This window comes from Hipposideros armiger, unplaced genomic scaffold, assembly GCF_001890085.2.
Source record: "Hipposideros armiger isolate ML-2016 unplaced genomic scaffold, ASM189008v1 scaffold_476, whole genome shotgun sequence".
NCBI classification, from domain to species: Eukaryota; Metazoa; Chordata; class Mammalia; order Chiroptera; family Hipposideridae; genus Hipposideros; species Hipposideros armiger.
Genome location: NW_017731826.1, coordinates 107,746 through 121,413, shown reverse-complemented (window position 1 = coordinate 121,413; position 13,668 = coordinate 107,746). Strand labels below are relative to the sequence as shown.

Below are 13,668 nucleotides of genomic sequence, written 5' to 3'. Positions count from 1 at the left end.
ATATATATATATATATATATATATATATATATATATATGGAATCCAGAAAATCCTCTCCACAAATAGAGAAAAAAAGAAAATCTAGCATTAAACTAGATTCATCTAGATTGTGATTGACATCAGATCACCTGCTAATGAGTTTGCAATAAAAGAAATATCACACCTTTATGTAAAAGTGTGAATTTTAATCACTATATGTAACCTTCAAGAGTACTTGACAGCCCATTTGCTACACATAGTTCATCCTATATTCACCTGGTAATTAGGGTGGTTATCTGTATTAGTCACATTTCAAAGATGGCTACAAGGTTTTTAAGAAAGGTTTCCTGGGTTATAAAAATAACAAAAGGCTTATTTATTTTCTAAAAAGATTTACATACGTATCAAAATGACAGAGAAAAGCTTTACAATTTTCTCAAGGTAGTGCTCTAAGGAAAGGGGAGCAAAAGCCTGTCCCCCTTTTATATCAGAAAAAATTATATTGTTTTATATTTGTATTTATCTTACAGAAAATTTTATAAAACAACCCAATTTCAATCAAAACTACAAGAAAAATTGATGAACAGTTTGGTTTTGTTCTAGTTGACAAATAATTTTTAACTTCACCTGGAAATGTGTAACTTTGGAGAATAAGCAAGAATTTTCTTTTGAAAATGTGTAGTATTATAAACATAATTTAAAATTGTACTGGTGGTTTCAAAAAAGAACAAATAGATCCCAATATACACAAGAATTTAGTATATGTTGAAATTGTCATTTCAAACAATGGAGATAGTATATCGTATTAAGTAAATGATATTGAGAAAGTTAGGGGGATTATCTAGTCATCTCACCCATTATAATAAATAAATGTTACATGAATTCACTATGCAAATTTAAAAAATAAAACCAGGGCCGGCCAAGTGGCGCGTTTTGTTGGTTAAGACCTGGCTTGGGACGCCAGAGGGCCCCGGTTCGGATCCCACATATAAGGGCCAGTGACACTGCCCTCCACAGCTAAGATGCTGAATAACAGCTCAACCTGGAGCTGGGCTGCCTTGAGTAGCCGGCTACAGCATAGGCTGCAGCCCCTGCTGCAGTAGGTTGCCATGGGCTACCATGTGTAGCCAGCAGCCAGCATGAGCAGCCAGCAGCAGCTGTGAGCAGCCGTCCAGAAGCCGGTGACTGATCAGCCTCGCTCAGGGAAGAGCGCACTGATGGTGCCAACTTGGGCCAGTGAAGCAATGTCCTCCACAACTAGACTGAAGAACAAAAGGACAGCAACTTGTCTGGTCCCCTTCCCTCAATTCCCCAGCGCTGTTCCCATCCCCCAATTCCCCAATAAAAATCTTAAAAAAAAAAAAGTAAAACCAATTACTTGAAATATAAATAAAACATTTAAAGAATACAATTTGAGAGAGCATGAAATAAAAAACAGAAACCATAAAGGATATGAACAAATTTTACCAGGAGCTATGGAAAACTCCAATTTTAAAAGAACACAAAGTTAAAACACAAACTGAGAAAAATGTATTTAACAATTATGAGGCTGTTAATCAAAAACTTTCCAGGTTGAAAGTTTTTCTGAAGGAAAAGGTTTATTGAGCCATATGCTAGCCAGAAAAAGAACCAGGTCATGGAGCATACAGTCTAAATCACCTCCAGCAGAGCTAGTGGAGAAGACAAGCATGTTTACTGTCCTGAAATTGACTGGGCTGTTTTAGCCAATGAGTTTAGAGAAAAAAGATAAATTATTTTGTAAGAACGCCAAGAATGATAAATACATGAGTAAATATAAAAGTATTTTTCTCATAATTTAAATCTTCTTAAAATATAATTGACTTCTTCAACAAAAATAATAATATATTGTGGAGTTTATAATATGTAAAAATTGAAATGTATAACATTGACATAAAGAACAGAAGGGGAGAAATGAAAATAAATCACTGGTATGCTCTTATACTATATGGTATACTATCACTTGAAGGTGCTCTGTGATAACTTACAGACGTATATTGCAAATGCCAAAGCAACCAAAGTTAGAGATATATATCATAAATACTAAAGAAGCCAAAAAAAGTTATAAACAACAGGCCAACAAAGGAAATAAATACAAATTATAAAAAACTCAATCCAAATGAAAGCAAAAAACGGTTAAAAATGATAAAAGAAGGGGGAAAACACCAAAACCAAATTGACAGAGAACAGAAATAGCAAGATGAAGATGATAGACATAATTTTAACCATATCAGTTATCACATTAAATGTAAAATGCACCAAACACCCTGATTTAAAGGTATAGATTGTAAGATTGAATAATAAGAAAAGAAAAAACTGTATGTTGCTGTCAAGAAATGAAATTTAGGGGCTGGCTGAGTGGATCATTGGTTGAGAGTTGGCTTGGGAGCGCGAGCTCCGAGCAGCAGGGCCACTGGTTCGGATCCCACATGGGCCAGTCACGCTGTACCCTCTACAGCTAAGATGGTGAACAACAGCTCGACCTGTTGCTGGGCTGCCGTGAGTAGCCGGCGATGGCATAAGCTGCAGTGGGCTGCTGTTAGCTACTGTGTGTGGCTGGCAGCCAGCATGAGCAGTCGGCAGCTGGCTTGAGCTGCCATGAGCTGCCGTCCAATGGCCGGCAACCAATCTGCCTCAGCCGGGAAGAGCACAATGATCACAATACCAACATGGGCCAAAGAAGTGATGTCCTCCACAACTAGACTGAAGAACAAAAGGACAGCAACTTGTCTGTTCCAACTTCCCTCAATTCCCCAGCGCTGTTCCCTCCCCCAATTCCCCAATAAAATCTTAAAAAAAACAAGAATTTTAAATACAAAACCAAAAATAGGTTAGAAGTGAAAGGATAAAAAAAATGCCATCCTAAAACAAGTCAAAAGAAAGCTTTAAAAATATATGTTAATATCAGACAAAGTGGACTTCAAAAGAAAGAATATTACAAGGTAAAAAGATAATTTCATAACAGATAAAGGGGTATTTTCATCAAGAGGACATACTATCCTATGTACTTATAAGAGAGCTGCAAAATACATAGGAGAAATATATAAATCCACAATTATACTTTGAGATCTCATATCCCCTATTGACTGAGTGTAAATGAATCCAAAGACTTTGCCTAGACATAAATGATAATGATTTATTTAAGGGTCTTAGGGTTTGTAAACCGGAAACACAACTAGGCAATACTCAGAATGTTCCAAAGAGGAAAGAAAAGTTAAGAGGTCTTATAGTAAAAAGTACATTATTGAGAAGAATCAATCTTGCATTCTTAGCCTCTGGATTGGTCTGAGATGGTAATCCTCTAGATGAGGGGTCAGCAAACTGCGGCTTGCAAGCCACATGCAGCTCTTTGGTTACGTTCTGTCTCAAAAGTTTGCCAACCCCTAGAAGAGCCAATCCTGTCCCTCAAAGTTTTGCGAGACCTATAAAATAAATGAAATCACCGTTACGTGAATATCTTTTAAAAAAATTTTTAAAAAAAGATTTTATTGGGGGGTTGGGGGGAGGGGAACAGCATTGGGGAATCGGGGAATGGGAACAGACTGGTAGACAAATTGTTGTTTTTGTTCTTCAGTCTAGTTGTGGAGGACGTTTCTTCACTGGCCCATGTTGATATGATCATTGTGCTCTTCCCAGGTGAGGCAAGCGGTTGCCAGTCATTGGTCAGCCACTCACAGGGCCACCCGGCAGCTCACACTGGCTGCCAGCCGCTCACGCTGGCTGCCGCCACTCACGTAGCTCACAGCAGCCCACTGCAGCCCTGCTGCAGCCTATGCCGTCACCAGCGACTCACAGTAGCCCAGCTCCAGGTCGAGTTGTTTGTTGTTCATCATCTTAGCTGTAGAGGGCGAGCGTCACTGGCCCTCAATGTGGGATCCAAACCGCAGCCCTGCTGCTCAGAGCTGGTGCTCCCAAGCGAGCTCTTAACCAGCTGAGCCACTCGGCCGGTCCTCTTTTAAAAATTCTATAAATGAAACTATGATAGTTTTATTTTCATTTTCAATTTTACTTCAGAGCCACATGTACGTACCCAAAGAGCCACATGTGGCTCACAAGCCACAGTTTGCTGACCCCTGGCGACTCTTCCATCTCCAAAATTTGCTGAACCCTGCTCTAGATGACTGGTGATCTGGATACTGGATGTCAGGTGGTCTGTATATGTGAACATTCTTTCCTTAGTTTTTCAGGGGGATAATCAGAGGGTTATCTGACGGTTTGATATGTATGCAGATGTTAATATAGGACTGGAAAATTCAAAATTTTAAGTTCCCAGGTTAGTTAAAACAAGAATAGAAGTGTTTTCTCGTGCCTCAACTTACTTGACAGTAGTTTAGCAGCTTGACTATAGTGACTCAATTTTATTTCTTCACTCTTCTATTCCTTATCCTTGTCAATATTTGATACAATAAATAGATAATCATCAAGAATATAAAAGATTGAAACAAAACATCAACCAACTTGACCTAATGTTCATATTACATTCTACACTCCAACAATAAATTACATTCTTTTCAAGTGCACATAGAACATTTACCAAAATAGACAATATTTGGGCCATAAAAGAAGTCTTATGAATTTAAAAGGGTTTAAGTTATTCAAAATATGCTCCCATATTGCAGTTAAATTATAAATTAATGACTGAATATATCTGAAAAATATCAAAATATTTGAAAAACACACTTCTAAATAATCTATGGGTCAGTAGAAATCAAAGTGGGAAATTAGAAGGTAATTTGAACTGGATGAAAATAAAACTACAACACATCAAAATTTATGAGATACCACCACAACTGCCCTGAGATGGAAAATTATAGCACTACACACTTATATAGCACTTATACAGCTTCCACCTTAAGAAAGTAGAAACATAAGAGCAAATATAACTAAAGTAAGCATAAGAAAGGAAAAAATACAGATCAGAGTGGAAATTTTGAAATAATAAATTTTTTAAAAACCAGGAAAAACTAGAGACAATCACTGGACTCCAAAGCTGGCTCTTGTAGAAGATAAACTAAATTGATAAACATATATCCAGAGAGACCAGGAAAAAAGAGAGGAGAAACAAATGACCAATATCAGGAATGAGAGAGTTACATCTCTGTAGATTCTATAGACTTTCAAAGTAAAAGAAAATATTATGAACAAAAATTTGTCAATAAATTCAATTTAGATGAAATGAACAGAGTCCTTATTGTATACTAAAACTCATTCAAAACATAAATAATCCAAAACCACTATTTATTAATGAAATTGAATTTATTTATAAAACTTTTCCACAAAGAGAACCACTTCCAGAGGCTTCACTGGTAACATAATAGTATCAATTCTACACAAAACTTTTCAGAAAATTGAAGAGGAAAGATTTTTCCAATTCATTCCATGAATCCAGCACTAGTTTGACATGAAAGTCAAAGACATTACAAGAAAATAAAACTATAAATCAGTATTTCTCATGACATATGTGCAAAATTTATAAACTAGATTTTAGCAAATTTAACCCAATTATATTTTTAAAAGAATAATATATCTTGGGAGCTCCAGTCTTAGACACATGCAGCCAAGTGGGGCTTATCCAAGGAATGAAAGAATGGAGATCAATCTATTGTGATTCATTATATTAACAAACAAAAAAAGAAAAACCATATAATCATCTCCATAGATACAAGAAAAGATTTGACAAAATCTAACAACCATTTATGATAAAAAATCTGAGCAAACAAGTAACTGAAGGTAACATTTTTAATTTCATAAAGGACATCTTTGAAAGTTTCACAGCTAACATCATTCTTAAAAGTGAACTACTGAATGTTTTCCCCCTAAAATTGGGAACAAGGCAAGGATGTCCACTCCCAGCACTTCTTTTCTACATTATTCTAGAAGATCTGCCAGTGTATTCAGGAAAGAAATAAAATAGTTGACTTCTGAAATGGCAACGTAAGGGTTTCCATGGAACCCCTCCTTAGTGAAAGAACCCTCTTTGGTGAAAATTATTTTTAAAAAACAACCAGTTAAAGTTTCTGGAAGTTGTCTTAGGATCATACAAAAGTAAAAACCTATTGAAGAAAATCTACTAAATCTCAGCAATAACAGCAAGAACCTGTGGCGTTTGAACCATGAACCCTTCCTCCCACCAAGTTCAGCATAATGGGAGGTCCAATCTTAGGCATGTGTAGCCAAGAACATAGGGCTTCTCCCCTCATCTCCTGTCTCCCTGGAAAGGAAAAGCACCAGAATGTCTCATCATGAATATATATATATATATATATATATATATATATATATATACATACATATATATTTCTCCTGCTTGCAGGATAAAGAAAAGGTTTCATGCCAGGTGAAGCAAGCCAAGAAGACCAAAGAGTACGATCCCCAGCTAGAGGCCTGCTTTTAAACTGGTGTGTCATTATGAGAGAATCGGGCCATTGTTTTTGTCCCATGTTGCAGAACAATGGCAAAAGTGTTCTTTTATTTTTCCCCAGGTGGAGGAGGAGACCATAAGAACATAGAGCTTTGAAGCTCTCTTCACAGAAATTGACTTTGTTTGGAACAGAGTGGGGAGAAGTATAAACCTAAGGAAACTGTTGAAAACAACAGAAATCTTGGATGTTGTCAATTAAGGGGAGGATACTAGTAACTCCATGGGAGAAACAAGTTAAACAATAGACCAGCTGGAAGTTTATCAGAGAAAACCAAGCAAAGAGATTGCTGTGAAAAATGCTCCTAAAATCAGAATGAATCTGAAAGGCTGGCCTCAAAGATTACAGCTGTAAAGTGGCCTAAATTTAATTGGATCACTGAAGAGCAATTTTTGCACCAGAGCACTGTGGAAAACAATAACTCCATCAGCTAGAAATTAGTAACAACTAACCAACAGAGGCAGACAATAAGGAGATTGGGGGAAAGACAGTCAAAGATAACCTTGCTAGAAACATTTTATTCTAGAGTAGCTGTATATGCCCAAGGCTGCACCATCTGAGGAACATCTGAAGCTGAACACCGCAGGGGAAATGAACTTCACAATAATAGCCCAAACTAAGCAAACATGTCACTAAACAAACAAGCAAAAAACAATAATATATGCTGGTTACGGGGTCATATCCACAGTGGCTACAATGTATTATCTAAAATATTCAGTTTTCAACCTGAAACAAAAATTATGAGGTGCAAAAAACCCCCAGGAAATTGTGACCATACATGAGAAAAAAATTCAGACAACAGAAACTGCCTTTGGAGGCTCAGATGTCAGATTAACTAAAACTTTAAAGCAGCTATAATAAATGTGCACAAAGAACTAAAGGAAGTCATATCTAAAAAGTAAGGGAAGGTACAATGACAATATCTCATCAAATAGAGGATATCAGTAAAGAGATAGAAAAGAACCAAATAGGAATTCTGAAGTCCTAAAGTACATTAACTAGAGTGAAAAATTCAATAAAAGGGTTCAATAGTAGATTTGATCTGGCAAAAGAACCAGCAAACTTGAAGATAGCTTGATATAGATTAAGCAATCTAAGGAAAAGAGAAAAAAAGAATGAAGAAAAATAAATAGAGCCTTAGTGAAATATGGGACATCATTAAACACACCAGCATACCTTTTAACAAAAGTACCAGAATGAAACAGGGAAGGAGAAAAAACAATTCAAAGAAATATGGCTGTAAACTTCCCAAATTTAGTAAAAACCTTAACCTACACATTTGAGATACTCAATGAACTCCAAGTGGGATAAACATAAATGATCCACACCCAGACATATTACAGTAAAAAATGTTGAAAAACAAAGATGAGGACAAAATCTTAAGAGCACCAAGAGAAAAATGACTCATCATATACAAGGGAGCCTCAATAAGATTTCTCTTCAGAAACAATAGAGATCAGAAGGTAGGGGCATGACATATCCAAATCGCTGAAATGAAAAAAAATACCAGGAAAATTGTGAAAATCCAAGAGAATTCCACCCATACTGGTGAGACAGAAGGCGGCTGGAAAACCCGGATGTCTGGTATAGGGCCAACATACAGACTAACTTGGTTTGAAGAACTCAGCTGGGATCCAGCAGAAGAGCAGCAACTCAAAAGGTGCCAGAGACATACAGGAAAAGACTGATTTGTGTGGCTTCAGAACAAGAGCTAAAGGGACAGCTGCCATTTATCCCTTTGTGGAGTTGAATCCTCCCCCATGGCCAAATCGGAGACCACATTGGCTTATGAACTCTGGGTGCATCCCACCTAGGTGACTCCCTGAGACTCCACCCCACTATCTATCTTACGCAGCATCGATGGGGGCACTCTCGGCTCCTGAGCAGCAAGCGCCAGCCACCCTGCAAGCTGCGGGAGGCTTTTTTTTTTTTAAGATTTTATTGGGGAATTGGGGGAAGGGGAACAGATAAGTTGCTGTCCTTTTGTTCTTCAGTCTAGATGTGGAGGACGTTGCTTCACTGGCCCATGTTTGTATTATCATTGCGCTCTTTCCCGGGTGAGGCAGATCAGTTGCCGGCCTCTGGATGGCCACTCACAGTGGCTCTTGGCAGCTCACACCAGCTGCCAGCCACTCACGGTAGCTTATGGCAGCCCACTGCAGCAGGGGCTGCAGCCTACCCCATCGCCAGTGACTCACGGCCGCCCAGCTCCAGGTTGAGCTGTTGTTCACCAACTTAGCTGTAGAGGGCAGTGTCACTGGCCCTCATGTGGGATCCGAACCTGGGCCCTGCTGCTCAGAGCTGGTGTCCCAAGCCAGATCTTAACCAACGCACCACACGGCTGGCCCTGCTGGAGGCTTTTACAGCAATGGATGCCCCAAGGTAGCCTATGCAGCTGTCTAGGAAACTTTTGTTTGTCAAGCCCAGCTCATACGGCAGCCTTTTTTGGACAGTTCTCAGAGATCTGTTGTGGGCCCAAGGTGAGTGGCTGTGGCCCACAGTGTTTTCCAGGTGTTTTGAGGTGTGGCCACAGTCTCAGCACTGGTGCAAAAACTGAATCTGCATTAACTTTGTGAACACCACCTGTTCCACATGGTGACTCTCTGGAACCCTGCCCCACTCAACTTGGATGATATCACTGGGGGCACTGTCAGGACTGCAACAGACAGCCAGCCCTATGTACCTAATGAGGCCTTTTGAGTGGCTGAGCCTTATGAGCAGCTTGAAGGGTGCCCTAGGCATTTTGCTAAGCTGTCTTGGGCCTAATACTGGTGGCAGCCAGCTGGCCTTGTTTCATAGTGAGACCAACCTCACCTGTCACCAGGTTTAGCACAGGCAGCAACAAACCACATATAGCTTTGTATCTCATATCACGTAGCCCTGGGCCAGTCACAGGCAATGGCTGAAATTGACCTGCACAGGAGCCCCTCCCAAAGGACACCAGAAATATCACACCCAGAGGCTGGCTTCAGACAATACCAGATCACTGCCTGATTTGCTCCACAAATGGCGCACCCAAAGGATGGTATCAACAGGCACAAAAGCCTGCTGTGGCAAATCCTCCGCTGAGGGGTCAGCCCCCACACAGCAGCTTATATGTTGTGGGCTTAACCAATCCTCACAGCCAGTTAGCTTGAGACTCAATCCCACCTGCTGATGCACCAAAAGAAATAAAGGCTCAACTACAACAAGAGAGCATGCAGAATGCACACAAGGGACACTCTTGCACACAGTGCAGGTGATCAAGGAGACTATTCATTGGAACACATAGGACACCTACTACATCAGGCTACCTGGCAAAGACTGAGAAACATACTTCTACCTAATACACAGGAATAAACACAGAGAAGCGTCAAAATGAGAAACAAAGAAACATGTCCCAAATAAAAGAATAGGAGAAACCTCCAGAAATAAAACTAAATGAAATGGAGGCAACCAACCTACTAGAGTTTTAAACACTGGTTTTAAGAATGCTTAAGGAACTTAGGGAGAACTTCAACAAAGAGATATTATGCATAAAGAAGGACATAGACATCATAGAAAAAAATCAGTCAGAAATAAAGAATACAATAACTGAAATGAAGAATATGCTAGAAGGAATAAATAGCAGATTAGATGAAGCAGAGGAATGAATCAGCAATTTAGAAGACAAGGTAGCAGAAAACACCCAAGGAATAAAAAAATGAATATAGTTTAAGGGAACTCTGGGACAACATCAAGCGCAACAACATTTGCATAATAGGAGTACCAGGATGAGAAGAGAGGGAGAAAAGGATCAAGAACCTATATGAAAAAATAATGACTGAAAACTTGCCTAACCTAGTGAAGGAAATAGACATACAAGCCCAGGAAGGGCAGAGAGTTTAAACAAGATGAACCCAAACAGCCCACACCGAGACATCTTAATTAAAATGCCAAAAGTTAAAAACAAAGAGGGAAATCTAAAATATTGGGTTGTCAGAAATACAGTGCAGTGGTCAGGTCTCTACACCGACTATGAAGTGGTCTCCCTAATAAGACGTGAGTCCATCTGGCCCCCTAAAAAATATTTACAACATTATTGATTATAGTCCCCAGACTGTCTTTTCTATCACTGAGGCCATTTTGTAGTTACCAGTTTGTATTGTCTCGTCCCTTCCCCTTCTCCTTCATCCCACCCCCCACAACTAGCAACCCTCAGTTTTTCCTCTGTGTCTCTGAGACTACTTCTGTTTACATTTCTCATTTATTTAGTTTTTTTAGGGCCTGACCACCGCACTGTATTTCTGAAGCTGATGTTGAATAACATTGTATGTCAACTATAATTATATAATGACTATATAATACATATAGTCATGGGACGTGGAATAGAGTGTGGAAATGCAGTCAATGGAGTTGTAATAGATAAGTATGATATCGGAGGTGGAAGGGCAGTAGTTGGGGAAGGGGGTTGTTTCTGTGTGAAGGGTGAAAAGGATAACTATTGCATTATTCTGTACACCTGAAACTAACAATAAAAAATTTTTAAATTAAATTTATTGGAGTGACAATTGGTTCATAAAATTATATAGGTTTCAAGTGTACAATTCTATAATACATCATCTGTATATTGCATTGTGTATTCACCACCCAAAGTCACTTCTCCTTTTATTACCATATATTTAACCCACTTTACCCTCTTCTACCACCTCTTCACCCCCTTACCCTCTGGTAACCAGTAATCTGTTTTCTGTGTCTACAAAAAATATATATATATATTGGGTTGTCGGAAAAGTCATGATGCATTTTTGCAACAAAAAACATAGAAAAAATATGTCATGACTTTCCCGACAATCCAATAGCAAGAGTGGCAATTAGGCACTTACAAGAGAACTCTCATAAGACTATCAGCCAAATTCTCAACAAAAAGTTTACAGGCCATATGAGAGTGCCAAGAAATACTCAAAGTAGTGAAAAGCAAAAACCTACAACCAAGATTACACAGCAAGCCTATCATTTAAAATTGAAGGAGATAAAAAAATTAAATAAATAAAATAAAATTGAAGGAGAGATAAAGAGCTTCCCAGACAAGAAAAAGTTAAAGGAATTAATTACCACCAAGCCAATATTACAAGAAATGTTAAAGGGACTTTTTTAAGCAGAAGAAGAGGGAAAAGAAACAAATAAACAAAACAAAAACCATAAAACATATGAATAATAAAATGGCAATAACTATGTACCTATCAATAATCACTTTAAATGTAAATGAATTAAATGTTACAATCAAAACATTGAGTAACTCAATGGATCCATGCATATGGTGTCTGAAGAGACTCACCGCATATCGAAAGACATACATAGACTGAAAGTAAAGGGATGGGGGTCGGCCAGTAGCTCAGTTAGTTAAGAGCGTGAGCTCTGAACAACAGGGTCGCTGGCTCCATTCCCACATGGGCCAGTGAGCTGCACCCGAGCTGAGCTGCTGCTGAGCTGCCAACAGGTGGCAGGATGGCTCAGCTGGTGAGAGCATGTGCTCCTAACAAGAGGGTTGCCAGTTCAACTCTGCATGGGATGGTGGGCTATGCCCACCCACAACTAAGATTGAACATGGCACCTTGAGCTGAGCTGCCCTGAGCTGCCGACAGGTGGCAGATAGCTCAGTGGTTAGAGCGTGCGCTCTTAGTCACAAGGTTTCCAGTTCGACTCCCACATGGGATGGTGGCTATGCCCCACACAACTAAGATTGAAAATGGCACCTTGAGCTGAGTGGCCACGAGCTGCCAATGGCCGGCCGGATGGCGACTGGTCTTGGGAACTGAAGCTACGCCCTCCACTAAGACTGAAGGACAACAACTTGGCTGTTCCCCTTCCCCAGTTCCCCAATAATAAATAAAAAAACTAAAAAAAAAATCTAAAAAAATAAAGGGATGGAAAAAGATATTTCATGCAAAAGAAATGCTGGAGTAGCAATATTTATATTAGACAAAATAGAGTTTAAAATGAAGACTATAATAAGAGACAAAGGAGAACATTACATAATGATAAAAGGATCAATCCAACAAGAGGACATAACCCTAGTAATCATTTATGCACCCAACATAGGAGCACTGAAATATATAAACAAATAATGACCAACATAAAAAGATAGTCCTCTACAATTATAGTAGAGGACTTTAATATGCCATTGATAACAATGGACATATTTTCCATACAGAAAATCAACAAAGAAACAGCAGATTTAAATGATACACCAGACCAGGATGTATTTAATTGATATTTTTTGAGCATTCCACCACAAATTAGCAGAATGTGCATTTTTTTCAAGTGTACATGAAACATTTTCCAAGATAGGCCACACATCAGGCAACAAAACAAGTCTCATAAATTTAAGAATGTTGAAATCATATCAAGCTTCCTCTCTGACCACAATAGTATAAAATTAGAAATCAATTACAAAAAAAGGCCTATAAAACACACACACACACACACACACACACACACACACACAGTCTAAATAACATGCTACAAAACAATGAATGGGTTATTAAAGAGATGAAAGAAGCAATCAAAAGACACCTTGAGACAAATGAAAACAAGAACAAAATGAGTCAATCTATGGGACACAGCAAAAGCAATCCTAAAAGGGAAATTCATAGCAACAGAAGTCTACCTGAAGAAACAAGAAAAGTCTCAAATAATCCAACTTCACACTTAAAGGATCTGGAAAAAGAACAGCAAAAAAGGCCCAAAGAGAGTAGAACAAAGAAAATAATAAAGATCAGAAATAAATGAAATAGAGTGTTAAAAAAATACAAAAGATCAATGAAACCAAGAGCTGGTTCTTTGAACAGATAAATAAAATTGACAAACCTTTAACCAGACTCATCAAGAAAAAAGAAAGATGACCCAAATAAATAAAATTAGAAATGAAAGAGAAGTGACAGTGGACACCACAGAAATACGAAAATTATTAAGAAAATATTACGAGCAATTACACACCAACAAATCGGACAATCTGGGAGTAACCAATAAATTCCTAGAAGCATGCAATCTTCCAAGGCTGAATCAAGAAGAAACAGAAAATCTGAACAGACTGATTACTACCAACAAAACTGATTTCAGTAATCAACAAACTCCCAACAACAAAAGTGTTACAGTAGTTCACCTCACAGGTGAATGTCACCAAACATTCAAGAAAGAATTAACACCTATTTTTCTTAAACTATTCCACGAAATTTAAAAGGAGGGAAGGCTCCCAAGTTCATTCAACAAGGCCACCGTTACCCTGATCCC

The 13,668-nt window shown here is 38.5% G+C and overlaps 1 long non-coding RNA gene across 3 annotated transcripts in view; it reads left to right on the top strand.

Moving 5' to 3' along the window:
- Positions 1-8,380, top strand: part of LOC109395537 (uncharacterized) — a 14,276-nt gene extending 5,896 nt beyond the window's left edge. For all 3 annotated transcript variants that reach the window (XR_002126679.1, XR_002126677.1, XR_002126678.1), the window contains exon 4: positions 6,481-8,380. This is a non-coding gene — a long non-coding RNA (uncharacterized LOC109395537). The remainder of the gene's footprint in view (positions 1-6,480) is intronic.
- Positions 8,381-13,668: the final 5,288 nt, after the last annotated feature.